This window comes from Polypterus senegalus, chromosome 6, assembly GCF_016835505.1.
Source record: "Polypterus senegalus isolate Bchr_013 chromosome 6, ASM1683550v1, whole genome shotgun sequence".
Classification (NCBI taxonomy): Eukaryota; Metazoa; Chordata; class Cladistia; order Polypteriformes; family Polypteridae; genus Polypterus; species Polypterus senegalus.
Window position 1 is genome coordinate 24,359,509 of NC_053159.1, and position 25,515 is coordinate 24,385,023.

The 25,515-nt window shown below is 34.4% G+C and overlaps 1 protein-coding gene across 3 annotated transcripts in view; it reads left to right on the forward strand.

Annotated features, from left to right (window-relative positions):
• The window catches only part of pex14 (peroxisomal biogenesis factor 14), a 284,454-nt gene that overhangs the window by 110,204 nt on the left and 148,735 nt on the right, over positions 1-25,515 (forward strand). The window lies entirely within an intron of this gene.

Here is a 25,515-nt window from a genome sequence, read left to right on the forward strand (position 1 = left end):
GCCAATGATACATTCATAGACTGCAGTCAGTTATAGTTTTTAAGGCATCGTGAGAATCACCCAAATATTCTTCTATTTATTATAGTGAAAGCACTTCAGAACTTTTAATCATGCAAGGGAGGTGTCAAGCAATCAGCAGAGGTGTCAAATCCTCTCACATAGACTTTTCGATTCTGCATGTGCTCTCTACTATTGAACACAGTTAATACTGCGTTTCTGAGAATTTTTTTTAGCCTGTTATGCTTTTCTGATATAGCACTACTACACTCTAAAAAGATACATTTCAGAAGTTCCTAGTTGTTAATTTCAAGGATTCCTTGTGCAGGAGGAGAAAGGTGCAGCCACAGCCCAGCTCATGCACTGTATCCTGTTCAGTATGTTTTCATACTGATGTTATTTTCTGATGACTGCCAGTTTTACACTGTATAAAAGGATACTTTTCATGCTCCTTTATTGTTCTATAACTTTCATTGTATCGCATGCGAAATATGTTTGTCATCACTAGTGCCTAGTTTGCTATATGTGTATTAAATGGAGCTGTGATTGTTTTGAGCAAAGGCAGAGACAGAGTAAGTTGCAGAGATGTCTTGCATTTTTTTTCGTGTGAAACAGAACATTAGTGGTACAGTTATTGTTAAATTTGTCCCGATTGAAAATAAAAACTCCATTAAATCCTTGTTCCGCTTCATGTGTTTTCACCTATGCAGACGATAGCTGACCTTGTGTCTCACTATGTCCTGCATCAGCTATGCATAATAAAAGTGTGAGGGTGTAATGACATGCATTGTGAAATTTTATTTGTGTAGACTGGCTTAAAAAAAAAAAGCCAGCAAATCAGTCTGGTCCACCAGTCTTTCAGCAAAAGTGCACCTGAAATCTGTTTGTCTAGAAACCTAAAGAAAGATTATTATTGTTGGAGATATTTTTAAAAGCTTCAATGCTTTACTAATGGAGCAAAATAAATAAAAATGCAAAAAAATGTCAGTCTCCTACTCTACAAGCTATTGTGTAAATTTGAATACTGCGTATTCATATGTCTGTTAAAGTTTCTGCTGGTTAGTGCACTTTCTTCTGCTTCCACTCTGATAATTCTGATGCTCAATATAACAGAAGACCAGAAAGTGCAGTTTAGCAAAAGTTGAAAATTGTTCCAATTGGCACTCTTCATATTATTCACCAGTGGCATTCCTTTGTATTATTTTATTATTGTGCTTCATAGTTAATGAGGGGAAAACAATTTTTGATAAAATGTATCATTTTGACAACCTAATCTAAATGAGTTTGTGAGTTTTACATTATGTCCTTTTTGTAGCTTATGAATACTGTAAAATATACACATTTAGTATGATGATGCACAGGTTCCTGCATTTCTTCACTTCACAACCCATGCTAGCAATATGATAGTATTCTTAACATCCACAAGGGAGAATAATAATAATTCTTAAGTGAAGAGATGTTTTTAATTAAAAAAAAAGTAAGTTCTGCAAAGTTAGTGAAATACCTTCTAATGTTATATTAAAGCTAGAACTGGAATTGGTGAAATATTCCCCCTTTACTGTTGCTGTTAACATAGAAGTTAAATTTCAAATGGAGTTTTTGGAAAATTATTCTACATTTCAAATACAGTGAAAAAACAATTTACAATACTCAAAACAGTCACATGCCATCTCAGTGACAGTGGACGGGTCTGTCATCAAATGAATGTGTCATGAGGTGCAAATCCCTTTTTCTATGTATGCTTGACTTTATAAGTTTCTGCTGAAATAGACTCCATGTTTCTCGACTGTACAGTGGAAAAAATTGCCTTATTTATTTCTGATTTATAATAATTATCAGTATTTATAATCATTTTTTGATTTGTTGTTTATCAGGAGCCCAGTTAGAGGTTCCAATTAATTAGACAAGGGAACAATGTGTAAATCCTACATAGATATTAATGTTCTGTAGTGTTTACATTTTCATATTAATATGAACCTACTGTGATAATGAATTGGATGTTATATGAATTTCAATGCTCTTTATTTTTCAGCAAAGTGCTTTTCTCTCTCTCTCTCCCTCTCTGTCTGTCTTTGTGTTCATTTTAAGTGAAAACGTGCATTTTTCTTTTTCTTTTTTTTTTTTTTTTTTTTTTTTACATTTTATTGAGTTTATTAAAAGAAAGTTCTGCAAGATTTAAAAAAAAAGTTTTGTACAGATCCTTTAAGTGAGAATTTGATTTATTCCAATTTCAAGTAGTATATAACATTAGCTCCTATATATATATATATATATATATACACATAAATGACGGAAGGACTAGGGGAGAGAACATGAGAGGGCAACCCCCACCTGGAGTACATCGGGGTCCACAGACTTGGAGCTTGGAAGCTCAACCTAGCTGGCCCTTTTTTCCCCCCTGGGGTGCCTGAACAACAGCACTTCCGCCACAATTAGAATTGCTGCCAGAAGAAGGTTAGGGGACACCAGGAGTAGTTCTGAGTGCCCATGCAGCACTTCCACCACAACCTGGAGCATGCCAGGTGTGGTATAAAAGAGGCCACCTCACTCCATTCAAAAGGCTAGCATTGGAAGGTAGAGTACAGAACTTGCAGAAGAGGAGTAGAGGTGGTAGATGAAATGAAAGAAAAGGAAAAAATAAGGAAGGAGAAAAAAGGGACTGAGATTTTTGTAGCTAGTTTGTGTACTGTGTGCGGTGTAAAGGAAAAGAGACAAATAAAACTGTGTGTACTAGGATTTTTGTGTCACTGTGCTTGTCTGTGTTGGGGTTAACTTCCGCTATACATATTGTACTGTGTGTGTGTATGTGTGTGTGTATATATATATTAGCTGACATTTTGTAATATATGATATTTATGAAAGGCTTGCTGTAGTTTTCAATCTATGTGAAAGATATTTCTGTATACACAATGGATTTCTTATTATAGCATCTTTTATGGAATTTTATATGCTTATGTTTGCCATGTTGAATAAAATCATTTTTATTTTTATAGATTTTGTTAAACATAAAATGGGAAAATGGCTTTATTCATAAAGACAAGCATAGGGTAATGAGTGGAGCACAACTTATTTCAAAAGTATATTCTTGTCAATAAGGTAAATCCATCTTCCATTTGCTATATGGAGAATGAAAACTTAGCTCCCCAGATTTATATTGACAGTAAATATTAGCTAATAGAAAAAAAGCTAATTTAAACTCAGAAAAGCAGTGGTTAATTTAAAAAGCAAAAGTAAAGTCTAATAAAGTCTGACCAGCCTTTCAGAATTTTGGAGATACAGTAGTGCCATAATTAGAGGATTAGACTGTATTAACGCAGAATGTTGGCATAATTTAACCATCATTTAAATGTCTGGTATATAAATGGTCCAGAGGAGGAAAATATTCGATATTGATTCTAATAACGTCAGACACTGGTTGACTTACTGCCTTGTTGTTGATACAACAGGTATTTATCACGACTAAGGAAGAGTTCCTAAATTTTGGTAAATACATTGTTTTTTTTGGGTGTAGGTTCAGGAGGAGAGTTGCAACGTTTTCTTTCACCTGGCGCCTGAAAGCCATAAGGACAAATGTTTGATATTTTATATTAGGGAGAGTGCCCAGTAGGGGCTGGGCTGTTTCTTGACCTTGGAATCCCTGCAGATTTTTTTTCCCTCCAGCCCATCTGAAGTATTTTGTTTTTTCTTTCCTCCTGGATTTCTGACCTTACTATATTCTTTGTTACTTAGTATTGCCTCATCTTATTTTTGTTTCATATAAACTTTTCTTTCTTCATCTTGTAAAGCACTTTGAGCTACACCATTTGTATGAAGTTGTGCTGTATAAATAAATTTTATTTTATGTATCACTAAAGTCTTTAGAAAATAGCTCATTGATTATACATTTCATTGATTTTCATCATAATGTTTAAATAGTTTGTAGCACATCCTATATCCTAGTTGACACTGGGCATCTTCCAAAAACTTGTTTCGTCCTCTCCTACAGCATTGTCAACTTACTGAATTATAATGGATAGAGCAAAAATAAACTTATTAATGGTGCTTTCTTGTTAAATAATAACAACACTTCTTTTTGATTGTTCTCCTGTTTTTGCATATTGGGTTTTACCTCTGTAAAAATAACTTCATTATTGAACCTTTACCATCTTCATCAATTAATGTCCCTTAAGCATGATGTTTAAATAAATACTCCACACAAAATATTATTTATATGTTACTTACTTTATGTAGATTGTATTGACAGCTGAGAAAAAATTTAATCCAATATTTTATGCAGAATGGAGAGAAAGTTTATGGTCTAATAGAAGCCAATAGTGGCATGTGATGTGATTAATGTCCATGGAACAAACTAAAAAAAAAAAAAATCTCACATTTCTTGTATCTTATAATTCACAAGTCAGTTATCGAGATGTATACTCCTGTACTGCTCTGTTTGCTTAATGTCCTTAGTGATAAAATAGGGAGCAAGTTTTAAGGAGTCTGTATAAATGAAAATGCCCTAAGGAACATTGATGTTCACTGATGTAGATGTGGAACTTCCAGAAATGTGTTTGAATTTTTTTATTTTAGTTTTGATTTTAAGTTGTGTTGCTTTTTCTGTTACTGAATTGGAAATCGTTAATCCAATAGTATGTGATCATATGCGTATCATTCTTCAAAAACCATATGTTGAAATCCTTCCCATACCTATAAAATCTCTCTAATTTATTGTTACATTGGGCAGAAAACCACCTTCTTTCCCCACCCAACCAACTCTACCACAACAACAGGGTGAGCCAAAATGAAGTACCACGTTTCTGAAGGTCATTGTGCGAGATAGAGGCAGCCAAGTGGATTGGGGTAGGGGTCCTTTGATAGGCAATCCCATGTAGTTTTCAGTCGGCAACATGCCTTGGTCCGGTGTGCACCATGCTTTCCCTGTCGAAGCGTTCTTCGAAAACAACATATCCATCATCACTATACAATACACCTTCTGAACACACTTCAGCATTCCTCCTAATGGTGACATCCCAAATCGAAAAACAATTCTTCAGTGGGTGGTTAAAAGGCTGTTTCAGAACTGTTATTCACTACCTATATAATGATGTGAAGGTGAAAATTGTTAGCACACAGTAGACATCACTGTATGTGAAAGTGGACTGGAAGCATAGGTTAAGTGTTTCACACACACATCGTTTTATGAGTTGCATGCAATATTTGGACAAGTATGGCAAATTTCTATATTGTTTCATAAATGCACCACTGCATCCATGGGCTGTTTTTTTAAAATAACTGTTTTATTGTGACTGGCAAAGCACAAACTAATTGTTGTGTACTGTCACAGCTCTTATGATATGCTCAAATGCTACTAGGAAGAGCAAGGTGCCATTACAGCAGCTTACACAAGCCATGGATGTGAGAGTGAGTACTTGAGGCATTGATGAACTGTTCAGTTATGCTAATTCAGAGGTAGATTATAGTGAGATGACATTACACAGCAGTGGATCTTGCAGTGAGCTCAATAGCTATCCTTTGCTATGGTGTAGAGAGAAAGCAGCCAGATTGCCAAAGCTTGCTTTTCAGACCAAATCATAGTCTGCCCCTGCTATATCTGTACCCAATGAGTAAGTGTTTCCAATGTAGAACATATTTCGGAGAGGTCTTAGCTTCATGCAGAATGTTGACATTCTCATTTTTTTAAGAAATATAACATAGGTTTTTCACAGATCCAGTTAGGATCCACAGTTAATGAGTTTATAAGGCATTCAAATAATAAATAAATGGACATCAATTTCTGGAGCAACATTATCTGAGAATACAAAAAGATAAATTTAAGTTTGAATGGGTTTGCGCTGCAATAACTGTATATTACAGGTTTATAGGGTCATTATTGTCACTTGTACAGAGTACAGTGAAATTCTTACTTGCATGTGCAAATTAACATGAAATGCATCTTATTTTACTGCAGTGCAAATGTTTTGTGGTTAGTATTTTTTTTTAACAAAAAACATTAATTAAAATTTGTTCATTTGCAGTGTTTTGATTTATGAATGTTCAATAATAAGTAACACAAAATGATTTTTAATGAAAATTTCATATTGTCGCAATATTGTATTGTGAATGCTGAATCACAATATGAATTGTATTAGGGGCAAATTGTATTATCTTATGCCTGTTAGCTATCATATCAAAATTTCCACATCAGGAAACTTTACAATAAGAAATAGACTAGCAGCACATGTAAAGATAGAAGTGTTCAGGGGTATGTGTGTGGTATTCAGGACTTTTTTTCATCATGACACTTAAAAGGAAAATCCAAGCAAATTCTGAGTTGTAGACAGTACAACATACAGGTTCATTCATTTTGTAGTTTTTTATATTCTCATTTGGTATCTTTTTGTGTATGTAGCCTATGAAGTGTTAGGCTATTTAGCTAACTAAAGAACCCTAAGCATGATCTCACTCAGTTGTGTTTGTTTATTTATTTGCATTATACTCCTTTATCCATCCCTATTTTTATTAAAAAAAAAAAAACAAAACGAGACTGGCCAAGGCAAAAAAGAAAAACAAGACTGGCTTTGGCTGACTATCTTTCTGATTTAGCTGATTACTTCAAAACTTGAAGAAATTCCAGCTGTCTAGGCTTCCTTCCTGCCTTGATCCTGATGTTGCAGGGATAGATTCCATCCCCACTGCTACCACGTGAGACATACATTTTTACCAGTTAAAAGTATCAGAGAATGAAAACCGGGATTAGAATAATTAGTCTTTAAAAAAAAGTGCAGCTGCCCAAATATAGATGTAACATGAATCATTGTTTCTTAAATACATTTTTAAATTTTAGGCAGTGTATGCCAACAAATTAACCATATAGTATGGAGATGAGACAAATAGAGAGGAGCTGATGTTGAAAAGGCTCTTAAAATAGAAATTTTAAAACCATTTAAATAATAAATATGAAAACAGAAATCTGGCCTTTTCCTTAAAGATTGATGTGTAAGGTGACTTATATGCTGTTGTCAAAGGACAGACTAACTTGATGTTCTCAACAAGAAAAAAAGTGGTATGTGACCTAAAAATCAAATAACCAAAAAGGTGTGATTTTTTTAATTTGTCTGGACATTGAATGTGTGCAGCACTTGGTTGACAGAAGATGGGACTTCTAATGTCTGGTTTCATTTTAATGTTGCAAGTAGAAAGTTCAGCAGACTGAGATATAAACAAGATGGGCTGGGGCAGCAATTAAAAAGTTGTCCTTTAGAACACTGTCATTTTAAATTAGTTATTTGCTAGCAAGAGGTAATCACATGCTACCAAAGTAAAATATGAAATTTTTTAATTCAGTGGAGAGAAATTTCAAGTTTTTAGTGTCAGTACTCTGCCTGAAAAGGAAATCTAGCATATGACTGTGAATATTTCAAACCTTTTGGAAAAGTAAACTCTGACAACTTTTCATCCATTTTTCATTGATGTGCTTTTCATGTGATAAGTGACCCTGGCTTATAGCCAGTGAGATGTACTGTTTAAGAAGAAGATAACAGGTTCAGATCTTGACACTAATAGCCCTTGCCGAGTCATTATGTTTAGCTATACATCATAAAATGCTGCTATGTAAAATATAGTTTGAAAGGGGAACAAGAAGGTTAAAATATACAGATATTCAGAATTTCTAGAACAATTTTTGTTGCTCTGTCGTAATGTGTCTCTGCGCAATATTCTTTTTATCAGTACGATAAAAAGTCGCTGCTAAATCTCTGCACTGTTTTCTGACATGTTAAATTGAGTTTAGTTTCCTAATCTACTATTGTGTTTAGCCAGACTCCTTGCTAGCCCTGAGTTAGGAGTACCACCATAGCTTCCCCAGGGGCCCATTCTTTCTTGGCTTAGAGCAGCATACTCCACATTTAATCTGATGATGCCATAGATTGGCAAAGCCAAGTGCAGCATCTAATCTACCTAGTATCCGAAACCTTTGTCATTATCTAATGTGGTTTCCATAAAGGGTTGACATATTTACTTAAACCTGTAATTAGACATTCATAATTTCAAATTCCATTTTTTTTTTCATCCTTCCGTCAAGGAATTGCTTTACTTTATGAGTATCTTCACAACAACTACACCTATAATAAGTGCATATTTTTAACATCCCGTGCAATTTTCAGCTTGATCGAGGAGTATCACAAACCAGGTGCTGGGTGTTTTATCTCAGTCACAGACACAGGGTTAAGCTGTATCTTGCTAGAGAAAATGTTTTAATTGCTCACATAGTGGGTTCTAAATTTTCACAAGTGGCTTTTCTGTAAGATCATATGAAAGATAACAAAAAAAGGATAGCTTTAAGAGAGTCAAGTATGTTGGGGTGCTCGTATAGTGAAATTAAAGTTTTCAATAAACTAAGTGCAGATGTTCAAATTCTTAATTTGGACACACACAGTGTTTTTGAAACAAATTGCCACCATTCTGGCTGTAAGGCAGATTATGTCTTTTGAAAGGGTTTAGTTATTAGTATGCTTCAAAACACTGAAGAGAGAATCCTCAATATACCAATTTACCTTAACAAATGGTATTGTTTTGCTGTGTCATTTTAAGTTTTTTTTTATCTTTAAATGGCAACAAATTGGATATAACAAAGTAATGTTGGAGTTATTCCTTAATCCTGACATTGTAGATCATGCAATCAGAGAATCGTTTTGTTTCATTCACCTAAGGGCTGTTTTCTATTGGGTTAGAAAAGCACTTAACAGGGAAGACTGGGAAGTAAAAAATGTATACGGTAGATTCATGCTTACTTCCCTATGGAGTTTTAATCAAATTTCATATGTTTCATATTTATAAAGGTGCTTTCACCTGGAGAAGCCATTGCCGTATTCTCTAGCACTTTCCAACACTTTGTATGCCAACACAGACCACAGATGCTTTGTAAGCACCAATTCACCTTGTAGCAGAAAGGCTGTTTACTTATCTATAGTTATGCCAAAAGTATGTGTATTTTTTTCTTTTATGAAAGATGCTTACTGCAACAGCTTCTTGATTTTGTTTTAATGACTATGTGCTAGTTTACAGTTCTGTTGTGTCTGGGGTCATTCTCTTGCATCTTGTTATTTGTTTGCCTAAATTACATCACCCTAGAATGTTGTATTTCCTGAGTTTGCATCTTTTTACAGCATTAAAAAAATCAATTTTGTTCCTCAACTGTCCTTGTAACTGTGTTCCCCTATTTTCTTTTTGTAAAAAAAAAAATAAATAAACCTACCGTGATTATCCAGAGACTAACATCTCACCATAAAAAAAAATCCATTTTGTTTCAGTTGGCCCTCGCACTAGATTACATGCTGCATCTGCATTCATGCCTGATATTTTGTGATTTTTTTTTTCAGACCCTTCAAATTGTTAGTAATATTAAAAATTAATAGCTGTTTACTTTTATTTATCCTCAGTGAACCAGCAAGTGAATTATTCATCACCATTTGTGCCAAGACACTTCGTAAAGCATCTGTTATCATAACTCCTCTGAAGGACAAAGCATGGGGAGTTGAGGTGAACAGTTTCAGCATCATACAAAGACTCGGTGACTGTCCCGGGAACTTAAACTTGGTGGTTGTCTGCTTGCTTTGGTGATTTTAACTAGGCTTTACAGTTGAGTAGGTTGAAACTACATATACAATATATAAAACTATTTTTAAAATAAACCATTAACAGAACATGGGCTGTAGGCCAGAAGATGTTTAACACAAACTGACAACATTAATTAAAGGTTTGCAGGACAAAGTTGGCAGAGCAGTTACTTTTAGTACTTAAACTACTTTAAACGGTGCATCTGTAGAGTTACTACATTCCCAACCTGATCAAAAAAAAAAAAAAAACTCCTGAAAGTGGCTGACATGTGTTTTACTTTCTCTCTACATCTAGCTTCACTCAGTAACTCTGGTTTTACATAATGCAGTGTCAACCTATACTGACGCCATAAGTCCAGATGCAGTCTATCATCAGCCTCGTAAGAACTGTCAGGTTCTCTGCACACATTTACAAATTCTTACATCAAACATTAATGGTTTTGTCTTCTTTGATATACAGTTTGTTTACTGACAGAAGATGTTGACGATACAGTTGTGTGAAAAACTATGTATGCCTCATGAAATGTTTTATCCTTTTTAACATGGGGACACATCAAGATTTGATCTTAAGTTGATCTTTAAAGGTGATATAATACAACAAATATGACACCTTTACTTTTTGTAATCTATTATAAAATTTAAATAAATATAAAAGAAAATTTCTCAAGTAAGTCAGTAAGTTATTCTCATGCTGAGATAGAATTTGTTCCCTGATAATGAATGATTCCATTGTCTGAAAAATCATCTACAAGTAATGAATATTTCAAACAGCTGTCCCAGCATATTCAGCATCAGAGCAGAACATACGATTCTGAAAAAAAGTTTCTAAGAACCCCAGAATTTCATTACGGGTAGCTCTTGCCACTGTTGATGTCAAAGTGCATGAGTCTACAATTAGAAAGAGATTGCACAAATTAGATGTACTGTACATTGGCGATGTGACAAGAATGAACATTTGGGGCAAGACTACATTTTTCCCACGGTACCAGAAGATATGCTTGGCAAAAACCAGAGAAAGCATTTGAACAGAAGAACCCGATTCCAACTGTAAAGCAATGGCACTGGATATGTTGTGGATTGGGGTTGCTTTGCTACATCAGGGCATGGGCAACTCATCATTATAGAATTCATTATGAACTCTTCATTGTTTCACAGGTTGCTTGAAGGTAATGTGAAACCATTTGTCAGAAGACTCAAGCTCAACTGAAAGTGGACCTTGCAATATGACAATGATGTCAAATCAATCAATAAATCCACCATGGAATAGTTAAATATAAAGAAATGGGGGTTTCTTGAATGGCTGAGTTAAAACCTGGATCTGAATCCCTTTGAGAGGCTGTAGGGAATTTGAAACTAGTTGTGCATGCAAGACATTCCCCACATACCACTCAGCTGGAAGAATTCTGCATGGAGGAGTGGGAAAAACCTTCTCTCAGTCAATGTCAGAACTTGCTCGGCAGTTATAAGAAATACCTACTTGTAGGGGCAATACCATCTATTACAGTGTGGTCCTACTTTTTTCCCAGATGTAAATGGAATTATGGTTCATTTTAAGTCAATATTTCATTGTTCAATTGCATCACATCTATTCAAAGATGATATAAATGGAAGTCAAATCTTAATATATCCACATATGTTTAAAAAAAAAATGGGGTGTACTTATTTATTTATTTTTTTTTACATGACTTTATTTGAACAACAGTCACAGTGCATTGCCATTAGCTAGCCTTGGAGTAGTTTTGTGCCTAATGGCATCGACAACAAATTTCAGGCAGTATGGCTAACAAAGCATAATATTTTAATAACAGGGGTTAATGGACTTTATTAATCCTCAAAAATATTTATGGCAAAGTTCTGTTGGATCGTTTACTTCCCGTACAATTTTCTTTCTTGTTGAAAATGTTTTAATCAAAAACCCACAGTGGCTAGTCAGCCTTTTAGTAGCACTTTAAAACATTTTAGTGATATGGGCAGGTGCTTACAGATTTCTAGGGAGAAAGCCTAACATTCAGTTGGTACACAATATGTTGTATTCACTCCAGAAATATGCTAGCACATTTTAGGGCGTATTCAGCTTTGAGTACTAAATATAGTACCTTCTGAGGACTGATCATTTATGTTAGGTAGAATGCCTAGAGGGGGCTGGGCGATCTCATGGCCTGGAACCCCTGCAGATTTTCTTTTTTCTTCAGCCATCTGGAGTTTTTTTTTGTTTGTTTTTTTGTGACTCCCTGGCCATCGGACCTTACTTTTATTCTATGTTAATTAGTGTTCTCTGATTTTAATTCTTACTTTGTCTTTTTTCTCTTTCTTCATCATGTAAAGCACTTCGAGCTTCATTATTTGTATGAAAATGTACTATATAAATAAATGTTGTTGTTCTTGCAGTATTTCATAGCCTTTCTTCCTTAATTATCTGGTTTTACTGTCATGCTGTGGCCTTAATCCTTATTTCACAAATGGAGTCTTTCATAGTGAAAACACCACAGAATTATCAGCATACTCCAATCTTCCACAGTTGTATTTAGCTTTGCTCTTATTTTACAAACAGAAAATGCACAGTTGAACTAATTAACTCTGAGGAAACCTCAATGAGTGGAAAGCGGTATTTGAACCCATGACCTTGTCTCAAGTTTATCTTCATAGTCACTAGACCACATTATATGAGTATAGTGTCGAATTGGATATGATTTGAAAAGCAATGCAGAAGTGCAGTACACACAGACTATTCAATATAAATCTTATAACCAAATATCGTATCAATATAAATGTTTTACAGAGTGTCTATTATTTTTGACAGTTGTGCTCTTCCACATTTCCAGCACCTTCATAGGATTAGATATGGTTTTCAGTCTCTTGAGTCTCCAGTGCCTGAAAACACCTCCTTATTTCTTCTGTGCCCTGTCATCAGACCCAAAGTAAAAAAAAAAAAAATACTGATTACAGGAATGCAGTGTCGCTGTAAAGAAAGGAAAAAGATCAATGATAGTCCATTCATTTTTATGTCATTAGGAAAAAAAATCAAGTAATTATAATTGATTACTTTTACTTTGTGAAGTGTTTTTGAATTAAATTATTGTATAAAAACATTTTGGCCAGTTACAGGCCTGCTAAGGTATCCATTTACTAAATTGCTACACTTATGTCTTAAATTGCCTTGTTACATGAGTAGCTCAGTTTGCAGTGCTAAAATATATTTTGCTCATGACATATATTATAATCTGTTTTTGATCCTTGCCTTTAGTGAATCATCTTCATTTGGAATTTTTCAGTTTTATTTTTGTGAACAGTATACTGTCTGCGTGCAGTTCTTAATACATATCTTTACTATTTGATTTGGATATTTCTTAATGGGTTTTTTTTGTGGAATGTGTGTGTGTGTGCTTCCTGTTTCAGAAACAGTTTTATGGTATGTGTGTTTATGGGGTAGATTATCAGAGTCTGAGATTTCTTTAACCAGACTATGGGTAATTTCTAAAATATATCACACTGTTCTTACTAAATGTATGGTAACCAACAGAACAGTTGACATGTTAGATAATATAAATACAAAAGTAGTTCACTGAAAAAGACTGTTGGCTCAGATGAGCTTCAAGATCACCTTGGTAATCAATGATCAAGCATTTAATTATCTCCTTGTCATACTGTTATTTTATAAATTAGTACAGAGTTTTAACACAATCTTGAATTGCACAACTTTCAAAGACACAATATTTATAACCACAGGTTAAAAATCCCTCATGTTTAATGGCATAAAAAATAAATAAATAATTATATTAATAATAAGTAACTACATTGACCAAAAGATGACAGTCTTTACCATTGGTAAGTTGCTTTTAAATGTCCTTTCATAATTGTGTAAAACATCATGTGTGGAGCACCATATATCTATTCTCATTCTTGTCATTATTGAAGCTTCAAACAACATAAACAGCCAATACATTCTGGGATCTTCTTTCCCTTCTTGGACCTAAGCTGGATCCAGTGAGGCAAACATGCACAGACATAGTGTTAACCACTTTTAAAAATCAACTATTTTCTTTAGAGCTAATGCTGCAAATACACAAACAATAAAAATTATGTGGCATATTCAGTAGTTTTACTGTGTGTATTTGTTTGATTTTGTAAAAAAGATAACATGCTTATTTTTTATACAGGTGCTTTATCAGATACATCAATATATCTGAATATAAAGGACAAACCCAGTATGAAAGAAGTTTTAAATTTTAAAGGAGCTGTTGTTTTAAGTAATTATTGCACACAAAAATCTTTGATCATGCCTTGTGTTTATTAAAATTTATTTTTCAGGGTTTAGGCAGACTGAATGTCAGGTCAGGTTAAGTTAGGTTGGGGAGCATGCACTGTTGCAGCTCATTGCTGCATTAACCACATGATGAAATAGCTTGGGATCTTGGTTGGCAACCCCCCAGGCAGACATGTGGTCTAGTCCCACCCTCCGAAAATGACCATCTATGTGCCGCAGCCAGGTGTTATGTGGACATCCCCTTGGCCTGGTCCAGCCACTCGGTTCCTTAACAATGAGCAATTGGGAATTGCGCCTCATGGCTGTAGTGCCGTAAATGACGCTCCTTCACAATGCAGGTAATGTGCCTCATTTGGGACTACATGAGCAACTGCTCATTCGACACAAAGTCAAACCAGTGTTACCCAAGGATTCTACAAAGTGACACAGTACTGAAGGTGTCCAGTCTTCGTCTCACGTCACTGGATAGCATCCATGTCTTGCAACCATATAGCAAGACATGAAGCACAAGGACTCTAAAGATCTGGACCTTCATCCTTTTGCATAGATATCTGGAACTCCACATACCCCTTTCCAGCGACCTCCTGACCTCCTATACTCTCCCAATCCATCTACAGACTTAACAGGAAGAGTTACAAGAGACAGGAATGTCAACACTGAGGTAAGTAAACCTCTCAACAAGGTCTACACTCTCTCCGCAGACAGATACACTGCTATTTATCAATGCATAATGTACTTATTATTTGATCAAAATTAAGTTCTTGTGATCTATATTTTCACTGTACTGAAATGTTCTGTCTATTGTAGATATTTTTTGTCATAGAAGCACATTGTTATAGTGTTCTTTTCTTTAATTGCTTTACAAGTAAGATGGTTTAAATCAATTTAGTCTGTAATTTTAATAAGCACAGATGGACACTGTTACTGGTCCCTGATTCCAGTGGCATAGAAACCATGCAGGTGTTTTGTGGTCTCAGAGATATAGAAAGGTGTGAAAACACTTGATATGTATGTCTGTAAAATTACCTTATGTTTTATTTATGTTTCACTAATGAGTGCTCAGAATAGGCATAGTTGTAAGTTACTGCTATGTTCACTTGCTAAGTATGCTGATATACAAGGTCAAATGTAAAGGAACTTAACAGTACTACTTCCACCACTGAAATGATTTAACACTAGACCTCTGAGTACCTTGTGGCAACCTGCACACTGCTGGGACCAATCCATTGCAAGTGCTGAACCTCTGAATACCTTAACAAAAGCAGGCTACAAGCAGCTGGAACAAATATTGTTTCCAGCCTCCACACCTACGTACCTGAACAATGGCTTAGATCGTTTAACTAGCCGTAAACTGTGAAGCAGAGGGGGTAAATCGAGGAAAAATTTATTTTCACAAACATTATGAAGGACACTATATGAACTAGTATACTTGACTAAGTTAACTAACATGCTATTTAACAAGTTGTATTGTACTATTCATATGCACTTGAAGGTTAAGCACATAGGTTGGTAGCTAGCAAACATTTAGATAAGTATAGAAACAGAAAAGTACTCTTTGATTTGTTCTTATTATCTCTTCCACTTTTAGGTTTATCAAAGCATTGAACTGACATGTTAGTTGTCATTTTTGAAACACTCTCATTAAAACTTTTTTGAGTGTCATAACTAATCATAGATGGAGATAAACATGGTAACTTCTATAAAAAATGAGTGTTGTTAGGGAAAACCATTTCATGTGTCTGAAACAATTTTGGTTCACAATTTTAGATGCAGTAAAAAAAAAAAATGGTGTCAAGTTTAGGAAATGAGAGCACAACTGAAATTCCGAAATGGGCACGACTGTTTTTTTCTTTTCTTTTATAATGACACTGGGATAACCATAGTTTAAAAAAATCTTCTGTAAGTTTGAGTTATACCATAATATTTATTATTTGCACAATTTTTGTTTAAGACATATATCTCTGTAAAATAAAACTGCAGCCTAATATATACTCTCCAGTCATATGTCCACATGTCAATGATGTGGTAGTTAATTTTATCACTCCTTGTTTATGGGGCTCCTTTAATGGTGTGCAACATCACTAAGCATTTCATTTTAGACTACATGCAGTACATTAAGTGAGATAAATACACAAGGTGAGACAAGTAATAAAAGTAACTCAGTTATAAAATAGCATTAGCAGGACAAATGTGTGGATATAGGAACAGTGTGAAAATTAAGTGTATAATCTAAACTGCAAATTTACAAATGTGAAATAATTAAACTGAGTGTAAACTAAGCACATCCCATACACTAAACTAAGTCAGCTACTGAGTATTAGCGACGCATAATAAATAATTACCAAGAGAACTGTACAAACAAAAGGATAATTGCTCTGCTGCTGGAAAAAGTGCCTTTGTTTACCAGAAAAAGCCAAATTATGATTTGTTGTAGTTATACACTTTCTGTGATCTAGTTATATTGATGCAGTCTTCAGAAGATACTTTTCATTTGTAAATACACAGTTCAAGTAGAATGTGGTTTATTTTGCGCTGGTATTTTTTTTGACACCTGTATGGACAAATGTTTGATCTTACACAGTCAAATACCATTCATCCACATTTATACGAATGATGGCATATCCATACTATCTTTCTATTTGTATCATTATTATTACCTACCCTCTCTGCACACACTAATCAATTTTAGTTAAGATCTCACCATTAATTCTTTTTTTCCTCCACATGCTGAAGAAGGATTCAGTATCATCCCATTTATGCTGCCTTTGAAGCTAAGAGTTTGGTAACATTTCATTGTGAATGTACTATAAATGCCAAGTTACAATTCATAATCTCATACAACACCCAGTATTAAAAAATAACTTGCAGCCTATCAAGTGAATAAACGTTTTTTGTATTGAACTGTTTATACTTGCTGACAACATTCTCACTAAGAAAGCTGACATCCTTTCTCACCTCTAGGGTGCTATAAGGAGAGCTGAAGCCCCTGGAAAACCTTTAGGAGGGAGAATGCCTCACACTGACAGGGCTAGAGCAACAAGATGTGCCAGTGTCAGGGGAAAAAAGGGCACATAAAAACAATATGTTCTATGTTGGTACATTCATTGTAATGTTCCACTAGGTCACCAGATGGCTGGCAAGCCAGAAAGTGTTATGATGCCTGACGCTCAGCTCATAGAGAAGAAATGGCTACACAGTGTTGGCAAGAAAAGGGAATACATTTAGTGGCTAGCAAATGGTCACAGGTAAGGAGACATGGGACCATACTGTTCTTCTAAGGACAGAGACATTCACAAACTACCTGGAGGCTGGTAATTACTGTTCAGCCTGTCAGATGAAAACTCATCTTCTGGTACAGGGAGGATTGAGGCAACGTGGAGATTTTAAATAGTCAAGGAGCTTTCCAAAGCACTTCATTCTAAAAAGCCTACATAAGATTCAGAGGGTTAACAATCTACTGCACTATTGGAGGGCACTTTATGATGGCGACATATAAGAATTTTAAGTACACCCTAACCCCTGAAGTAATTCCAAGCTTGGCTGAATGTGACCCCAGGAGAAGATGTGTAACTGCCTGAAGGTGTACTTCTCCTGAGTCTACAGTCAAGATGTGAGCTGGTGTGAAGTGTTACTGGAAGGAGGAAGTGACCAGAGTCATAAAAGAGAAAAAGAATGGTTGGGCATGAAAATGAAAATACCTGAGGAACACACGTTACGCAGGAGTTCAAGAACCAAGCAGGCAAACCCATACTGGCAGTACACTTAAATTTTTAAACTCTTTTACAAAAAAGGTAAAGCATAAAGTATGAGTAACTTGTATTAGAAACAACGTTTATTTCATAAAAATTATTGACCCAAACTTAAAACTAACAGCTTTTTAATGCATGTCTTTTCCGGTGCCCAAAACATAGAGGATACACATACTCCATTTCACAGATCAGTTTTTTTTTTTTAATTTTATTTCTTCCCAGGGTGTGGTTACACAGAAGCCGAGTCTATTTTAATAACAGATCATACAGTGTAACAACCAAAATGGGGTAGATTGGCTCTCTGTCCGTAAAAGATACACTTAATGATTTAATGCACATTCATACACACTCCCTATGTGTTTATTTCTGAACTGTTGTTGAATACTCAAATAAACATGGGAAGACATGCAACCTTCTCAGAAAGGGGATCCTAGCTAGAAATTAACCTAGAGTCCAAGTCCTGAAAAGTGATAATACTTGCCACTAAGACTTCCAGAATGTTATTCTTTGGGTCTTATCCTTTTAAGTGTATGAATAAATTGTAAATCCAGAAGTCATCTTGTTAAAACTATTCTCTTAGGTCAACAAAGACATGTTGCATATTTTATGGTTACTGATATATTGTTTTCTTTTATATTCCTGTCACTTTGACTAGGTAACATATTTTATAGTTGCACTTTGCAAATGTATACATTTGTCTATGACCCACAATGAAATAAAATCTCTTTGGTTTGGGAGTGTATAGTCATTCCAGTTTGAAAAATGTTGGTTTATCTTGATTTGTGCTGGTCTGGAGTGGTCACATTTCTTATTTGTAGGATTGTCTTATTAAAATCTGCTGTGTTCAGTGTGTAACGGATAATTTTTAAGAATTTCTTGACACTAAATGTAGACTACTCGCCTTTCCCCAGAAAACAAACAAGCTAAGTGCATATGTGCATTAATTAACATGAAGAAATGGAATTCAAAATAACAGTTGACTCTTTGCCGAGGGGTTAGGAGAACTCTTCCTTTAGATTGACATCAATGTGAATTCCACTAGGTTGTAACAGTCTTCTAGCACCTCAAGCAGCATGGTCAGTGGAAGTCTTTAGTTATGGACTAACAAAATCTGTAATGTTCCCAAAGGAACCAAGCTTATACATTAAGTTCTTCTCAAGTTCTTTTCCATTTTTTCTTTTTTGTGTTCTTATTATAAACGTATTTAAAACTAACAAAAACTACTATTCAGTGTATCATGTTATTAAAGGTAACAGGAAATGTCTAATTATATCAAAACGCCTTTCAATCTCTTGGCTTCCTTTATCAGTAGCCCATCTTGCTGAAGCAGCCAGGCAACAGCTACCGTTATCAAATCACTCATGAAGCCTGCTAATTAAAATAAAGCTTCATTTTTTTGCACCTTATTCTTCTGAATCATTGTTTGGCAGGAATCTGAAACTGGCTTAACACAATTTTTTCATGTCTTATGAGCCTTTTATTACATCAGTGGTGATTTTCCATAAATGTACAGGCGCTTTTAAATGAATTGATTTGCACTGTAGCTGAACACCCAGACATACTAATGACTCTATCTACTTTGGGGTTTTCTCTCAAGCAGACTGTTTTGTGCTCTTCTTTCTGTCTGCTGCCTCCTAGAGATGGAATTAGATCTTTGACTCTGCTTTAAAATATTTGATGCTGGCCATTTGTTTTAGAATATCTGAAAAAAAAAATATTAGGCATATTTTATGTTTTTTCTGTATTTGTCAAAGAGCTCCGTGCCTTTAACTGTTTGATATGGCATTCTGAATAGTAAATAATTTTAAGGACCGGATAGTATTTAATTTACTCGATGTATTTAATTACTTGAACAAGCTAGCCTTTTCACCTTAGTTGATTTAGCAAGCTACATGTTTGTAATTCAGAAGCCATAAAAAGAAAATGAGTAAAATGGGGGTTTTAATGCTATCATGGGCGGGAAAAAAGGAGTAGAGTATGGAGGAGTGTTCCTGTAGTGTTTACTTTTCTTAAATCTTTTTTAATTAATAGTTTTTGTTGCACAAAAATGTGCACTCCTCCGGGTTAGACAAATAAAATGTTGTCATTTGTCTTTTGTTTTCTGCAACTCTTGATGCTTACCTAAAGATGTATTAACATGTAAAGTGTACAAGAGTAATGAAATCTGAAATGGTTAGTTTCTTGAGAATATTACTTATCTCTAAGGTCTCAATATTTTTAAGATCTCATTATGATTTTTTATGTTAAAATGATATAATTTATGGTGCAGTAGTTCAGAATTCTCTTGCAAAATGTATGAACCATTTTAAGGATTGTATGGGTACATCTGAACATCTGTTACATGACAAACGCAACATGTTGGACTTTTTCATGGTAACCCCTCCCCCCACCACCTGTAAGGATTATCAATTAAAGCAAACCATACCTCTAACTCATATTATGGTATTTGACTCTAAAATGAATCTAATGAACATATGTTGTCAGGCATTAAAAAGGAGTAAAGAACTACAGATGTACCCACCATCTGTTTTTTAAACCTGTTTCTGTGCCTTTTGAAGTTGACAATAATCAAAGGATCAAGCTCACACACAAAGGCCAAACAATTATCTGCAAGCCTGTCTATTAAAAACAAAATGCACAGGCTGGCATTTTTAGTATCTGAGGATACTGCTGGAGGAAGTATGCTTCTTTGCCTCCAAGGGCACAAGTATAATGTATAAAATGAAAAAGCAGAGACCTTTCAGTCTGTCTTTTTTTCAGTTCCTCTTATTCATTTTGCGACTTAACAGTACGCCCCAGGTTTTCACGTCCAAAAATGGTTTGGTGTCTGTCATAGCAGCAAGAGAAGCATGCCCTATGCATAAAAATAAAAAAAAAACACTTGTTGCTTTTCATCATAAACTCACTTTACCTTTTTTATGTTGTCCTCTGCACGTGAGTTTCATTGCTGAAAGGCTTCTGTTCATTTATTGGATTATGTGTCTCGTCTTCTCAAGACCAAAGAAACTGAATTTATTCAGATTGTCTGTACAGCACATACCATTTAGTTCAGAGTTTTTGTACATTTTATAGTCCAGCAGTGTATTTTTGTTGAAACCTGACCCATAATTGCTCATAGTCCTGTAAATATAGTATCACGTCTGCATTGCGACATTTGAACGAAAGCTTTTTTCTTGTCTTTTTTTTTTTTTTTTTTAAATAGAAAACCCTAAAATTTTTATTACTCATTTTTTATTTCTGTTGCTTATGCCTAAAATTGCAGCTTTGGCAGTGCTATACTATCAAATTGCCCACTGTAAGTCAGTGCAGAAATGTAGTCAAGATTCAACACTTCACCATTTTCCTTTCTTAAAGCTATAAACGCTCTGGAGAATTAGTTTTTTCACTGTGTTATGCTTCTTGTTTATACCTCAAACAGTCTTTTCCTGTTGTATGGACTTGTGTTAGTGGACAGTACCTTATGCCACACTTAAAAGAAAAAGTAGATGTTAGTCAAGGGCCAGACTGCAATACATATTCATTTTAGAAAAGCTGTTTGGAGCATGATGCTTTTCTTAATTGTTTGGATTTGTCAATACCGTTACTGCCAGTTCATTAAATGCAGTGTTGTAGTGACGTAACAAAAAAGACAAGGCATGGAAAATAATTTCCGATAAGCTCTACATTCTTTAATACTTCAAGGAAGATGCTTTTGATAGCAGTTTTTGCTTTTTGACAGGAAAGCCAATTGTGCATGTTACAAAGTTTTGAAAATGTTATTAGTCATTTTAAGAAGAATGTTTCTGAAACAATTTTATAATGAGTCATTGTCATTTTATTACTTTTATCCCTTAGTTATGGTAGAAGTACATTTAAATTCTGTTAAATTATTTTTTATTTTAAAGGAATGAGAAGATGTTTTAGAAGTTATTAACATATTTTGTATATTGCTGGCCAGGACGTGTTTGTTTCCCTGCATGAGTAAATATTGTGTCTTGAACTGTTTTTGGTGTATTTTCATTTTTAGAACAATAAACGGAGACAAGTTATGATTTTTTGAGATACGTTTTCATAATGATTCAGTATTGATATTCCATTGTGTGTGTGGGAAAAAGCTACCTTTGCGTTTAAAAGAATGTATATTTATTTTTTTTTAGTAAGGAACCTTAAATATTGTAGTGCTTAATATTTGTTGTAAAGTTTTGTTGTCTTACTGTCTTGGATATGAAGATTGAGGCATATTGAGTGCAGAGATTAATCTTGACAGGTCAAGATAAAACTGAAATCTACAAGGGAAAAGCTTCCAGTTTTTGTTCTTTCTTATATGAGCACTGTTCTAAATAAATCCGAAAGAGATGAAAGACATTTTAATTTGCCCATAAAACAAATGCAAGACCCAAATACAGACAATTCACCTTTCCTTTTTTTTTTTTTAGAATGTTTGCTGCTACAGAGATGCGATTGCTTATGATGCATGTGGCTATATCACATAACCTATGTTAAATAATGTTGTTTGAGGTTTCTGTGCAACCTGATTGTTTATCTCTCTGCTATTTATAAGTGGGAAAAGTGGTTTAAATTAAAATTTGAATAGTTCTAATTTTATTAAAAATGCCTTCAGCTAATAAAGTGAAATTTTAGTTGACCACTTAGTTACATAGGCATACTGTAACTAACCCTTTTGGGCAAAAGTAACCACGTGTATGCATTCAGTTAATTTATACATTTTTAGCACTTTTAGACTTTTTGAAACCTTTTGCGTCTGAAATTGCTCCAAGTTCAAATCACTTTCTAGGAAATGTCCAAGAAAGGACATGCACACATTGATATTCATATGCAAGTATCATGTAAGAGAGGAAACCAGAGAAAAATGGTGTAGTCCACAGAACTGGCATTGCATTAAAACTTTGAAAAGGAAACCATAATGATGTGACCATCTATTTATATCAATATAGTGTCATTAATTGCTGGAACCTATTCTTGCTTGGAACAGCTAGAAACAAGTCTGTGAATGAGGAGCTTTTACAGATGTAACCATACACACACACACACACCCACCATAACAACATTCAGGCTATATACACATGCACACACATTATATCATTCATTTGAAATACCTTGGCAAAGTGTAACCAGGCACAGTTGTCCTGCAGCTAGGTAATTTAACAAATCAGAAAAGTGATGTAGCTTAATGTAAAGACATCTTTTAATTTATCACTGCTATTAAAGATGCCAAAGCACATGTACTCCATAATGTAACATAAAAAATGAAGTTGACCTCATTTTAAAAGCTCAGTGTATGTAGTAACCCATATTGTAACAATAGTGATCTATAAGTCAATAAGTAGACAAGACTAAAACCTATGAAATTAGGTTATAATTGATGGAAGTGTCTAGAGCACAACGTCATCCTTAGAGAGAGTAGCATTTCCTGATGATTATGTGTCATTTCGGAGCAGATGCACACTTTTTCCTCTGCACTGAGTTTACTGGCTTTTTAATATTTGCCAGTATTAATAGTAACAGTCAACAATTGCAGAAAAGTTATTATTGTACTTATGTAAGCAGTGCTTGTTTTGTTTTTTTACATAATATATTTTAATCATTTATTATGTTCAAAAAGAGAAGGCTACAGGAAAGCAAACAAAATATTTTCCCTTTTATCACTTTTGAGTGTGTTTTCAGCTTACTTTTATTATTGTATTCTAAATATATTTATTGCATTGGGCTGGCACCCTGCCCAGGTATTTGTTCCTGCCTTGCTCCCTGTATTGGTTGGGATTGGCTCCAGCAGACCTCTGTGACCCTGTGTTAGGATGTAGAGGGTTGGATAATGGATGGATGCATGGAAATAGATTTATGTACTAGCATTGTATATTCATCTAATGCCGTTATCCAAGGAGTGTTGCATTCAGGCTGTTTACAGAAATCTTTACAGTTGGAACAATGGTAGATTAAGTAACTTGGTGAAGGCCACACAGTGAGGCAATGGAGGGAATTTAACCTTGTCGGGTAAAACTAGTATCACAAAGCGAAACAAATAAATCGTGTTTTGTCAAAAAGAAAACAAAATAAGTTTACAAATTTACTATCCCAGATGCCACTTTTAAAGAAGTGATGCTTTCCGTACCTGTTCAGATGTGTTGCACTTCTAAGTTAACGGTAGGGATTAATGGGTAAACGTGATTGCATTTTTTGTGTACATTTGTGGTAATTTTTTTTTCCGCAGTGTGAGTACATTGAAAATCTAGGGGGTAAATTGTTTGTCTGATGGAACTGGATGGTGCGGTGGGGTTAGGTAAGGCAATGATTGTATCACTTAAAATGCAGTACTGCTTGTTTATTTTATTGATATTGAATATAGTTGTAATAGTCCTGACATTGCTGTTTGAAATACTGTCTTCCAGTAAATATCCAAAACACTGTTTCAGCTATGCACTATTGGCTAACCTGAACATTGTGTCTTCAGTGTAGTACACACAGTCTGGCTTACTATATAAACACTGATACAACTTTTACTTTCTGTGTTTTATGTGTGTTTCTATATCTGTATTGGGCCTCCTCTGTTTTAACTACTTGTAACTCTGTGTTAGCTCATACCATAGTGTTTTTCCCCCTTCTTTCTGTTACTGTGATTTTTTTTTTTTTTTTTTTAAACCTTGAATTTGTAGGGCTTTGGGGTCATGTCAGAGTAGAATATCTGTGTTACTGAATAAATAAATAAAAAAAACCAAGTAATATATTTTCCATCATCTAAAAGAATCTAATTTAATTAGTTTTATGATTTAACATGTTTGTTCAGTACAGTCACTTCAGTGATTATAAAAACAAAAACACAGCTGTGGGATACATTGTTTTGTATGTGTATATTGAATGTAATATGCAGTATGTAATCAGACTTTTCTGTCTGATTCTGTTTTTTTTTATGACCATTTATGTAGTTTTTCTCCCTAGTCTAGAATTGTGACCACTGTGCTATCTACCCAGTCCCAGTAACATGCTCTTCATCATCTTCTAGCTATGATTACTTCTTCCATAACAAATGATTCTAAGTCAGATGTGGTCCATTTCGTCAGAAAAGGCACCCATAAAGGGGCTGCTATATGTAGATACGTGTTTTTGAAAATTGTCAGCAAAGTCACATGACCAGTGTTAGTAATATTTGCAAAGTTGTCCTTCCATAGTGATTTGAATCAACTAAGGCTAATGAAGCCAATAATTATTTTCTCTAACTCATTTAATGTAAAGGATTTTGAAACTTTCGTCTGCTAATGGATTCAAATAAGACTGCTACTCATGTTTTCTTTAATTGGGAACCAATTCTCTCTTTCTTTACCTTTGTCTTGATTTCTATTTTCAATTCTGAAATTCACTCCCAAGCTTGCTCCAACTTGTAATATTGTTATAAATATTATTACCACCAGTCTGTTGATTTGATTGCCATACTCCATGTTAACTTCATTTGTACATGAACCTTGCGTAAATGGTTTCATACATATTTCTCACAGTAGTAGGTACTATATTACATACATATGACTAATTATTACTCATCCTTTAAAGAGAAAGAAAAGTTTATTATTTGGGAAGGTTTCTTCATACAATGAATATGTGTAATTATTAATTTTTTTAAAAGTGCTTGAATAGGTTAGAGACAGTTTTTAAGATCCTTGTGATGTGCTTTTACAAATCAGAAGAGTGTCATTGTAGAAATCCCAGGCTGTCAGAGAAATGTTTCACTTCCTACTTTAGGTTATTTGCTCTGAAGAAATACATAAATATATAAATAAATAAAATGTTTCCGTTTAACTCTGCTAGTTTAGCACTTAAGTAGATTTGAAAATTTAATTCTTGCTTTTCAAGCTATTCTTTAGTATATGCAATGCATTTTCCAAAACCAATTACTAACGACAGCATACTCAATCACTTTTTTTTT